We start from the raw sequence: 2,930 nt of genomic DNA, 5'->3' as shown, positions 1-2,930 counted from the left end.
AATTGTAATCCAGTCCAACGACACAAAGGTATATTCCCTTTATGACTGCTGAAGCTCAGGCTTGATTTATGAAGTATTTTTAAGAACATACATCTACTTTGTGGCTCCACTGTATGTCCAAGAACAGAAAGATATATTATAAATGGGATAAACTATGATATTATTCCATCAATAATAAACAGTGAAATACCTGAATTAAGCCATCATCTCAGTCTGAAAAGTTGCTGTGACCCTAACCCTAACCCTAACCCTAACACTAACCCTAACCCTAACGCCTCTTTATCTTTAACTTCCAATATTTTCAGGGTGTCTCGTGATTTAAACTGAAGATTAAAGGTAATGATACACACACACGTTCCAAAGGAAATTAACAAGTAGAAGAGAACCAAGAGAATTTTAAGACTCCTGATAAGGAAATGCATATATTGGTCAAATACATTTACAAAGATAAAGGCTTTAATTGCATGGGTTGGGGCATTAAAGGAGAGGTCACAAACATCAAAGATAATACACAAAACATGGTATTTACATGTTTCCCACTGTATTCATAATAAGAAAGCCAACACGTTGCCATGACTACAGTGGCCCTGAAGTGCAAATCACAACGACAAATAAAGTAGGAAATCACAACCCCTCACAAATCACAACGACAAATAACAATACACCACGACTAATCAGAAATCACAACGACAAATGACAAATCACAGAGACAAATAACAAAAGACAACGACACATAACAAAAGACAACAACAAATAACAAATCACAGAAACAAATAACAAAAGACAACGACAAATAACAAAACACAACGACAAATCACAAAACACGACATCAAATCACAAAACACAGCGACAAATTAGAAATCACAAGGACAAATAACAAATCATAGAGACAAATAACAAAACACAATGACAAATAGGAAATCACAACGACAAAAAACAAATGACATGGACAAATAACAAATCACAACGTCAAATAACAAAACACAATGACAAATCAGAAATCACAACGGCAAAAAACAAATCAGAGACAAATAACAAAACACAACAACAAATAACAAAACACAACGACAAATAACAAATCACAACATCAAATAACAAAACACAACGACAAATAACAAATCACAACGTCAAATAACAAAACACAACGACAAATAACAAATTACAACGACAAATTGGAAATCACAACGTCAAATAACGAATCACAACGACAAATTGGAAATCACAACGACAAATTGGAAATCACAACGTCAAATAACGAATCACAACGACAAATTGGAAATCACAACGTCAAATAACGAATCGCAACGACAAATTGGAAATCACAACGTCAAATAACAAAACACAATGACAAATAACAAATCACAACGTCAAATAACAAAACACAACGTCAAATAACAAAACACAATGACAAATTGCAAATCACAACGACAAATTAGAAATCACAACGACAAAAAACAAATGACATAGACAAATAACAAATTACAACAACAAATTGGAAATCACAACGTCAAATAACGAATCACAACGACAAATTGGAAATCACAATGACAAATTGGAAATCACAACTTCAAATAACGAATCACAACGACAAATTGGAAATCACAACGTCAAATAACGAATCACAACGACAAATTGGAAATCACGTCAAATAACAAAACACAACGACAAATCAGAAATCACAAAGACAAATTGGAAATCACAACGACAAAAAACAAATGACATGGACAAATAACAAATTACAACGAAAAATTGGAAATCACAACGTCAAATAACGAATCACAACGACAAATTGGAAAACACAACGTCAAATAACAAAACAGAACGACAAATAACAAATCACAACGTCAAATAACAAAACAGAACAACAAATAACAAATCACAACGACAAATCGGAATTCACAACGACAAAAAACAAATGACATGGACAAATAACAAATTACAACGACAAATTGGAAATCACAACGTCAAATAATGAATCACAACGACAAATTGGAAATCACAACGTCAAATAACAAAACGCAACGACAAATTGGAAATCACAATGTCAAATAACGAATCACAAAGACAAATTGGAAATCACAACGTCAAATAACAAAACACAACGACAAATAACAAATCACAACGTCAATAACAAAACACAACGACAAATAACAAATCACAACGTCAAATAACAAAACACAACGTCAGATAACAAAACACAACGTCAAATAACGAATCACAACGACAAATTGGAAATCACAACGACAAATTGGAAATCACAACTTCAAATAACGAATCACAACGACAAATTGGAAATCACAACGTCAAATAACGAATCACAACGACAAATTGGAAATCACAACGTCAAATACCAAAACACAACGACAAATAACAAATCACAACGTCAAATAACAAAACACAACGACAAATCAGAAATCACAACGACAAATTGGAAATCACAAGGACAAAAAACAAATGACATAGACAAATAACAAATTACAACGAAAAATTGGAAATCACAATGTCAAATAACGAATCACAACGACAAATTGGAAAACACAACGTCAAATAACAAAACAGAACGACAAATAACAAATCACAACATCAAATAACAAAACAGAACAACAAATAACAAATCACAACGACAAATCGGAATTCACAACGACAACAAACAAATGACATGGACAAATAACAAATTACAACGACAAATTGGAAATCACAACGTCAAATAACGAATCACAACGACAAATTGGAAATCACAACGTCAAATAACAAAACACAACGACAAATTGGAAATCACAACGTCAAATAACAAAACACAACGACAAAAAAACAAATCACAGAGACAAATAACAAAACACAACGTCAAACAACAAAACACAAAGTCAAATAACAAAACACAACGACAAATCAGAAATCACAACGACAAAAAACAAATCACAGAGACAAAT

Source organism: Zeus faber, assembly GCF_960531495.2.
Source record: "Zeus faber genome assembly, chromosome: 1".
Classification (NCBI taxonomy): domain Eukaryota; kingdom Metazoa; phylum Chordata; class Actinopteri; order Zeiformes; family Zeidae; genus Zeus; species Zeus faber.
Note: the sequence above shows the minus strand (reverse complement) of the source record.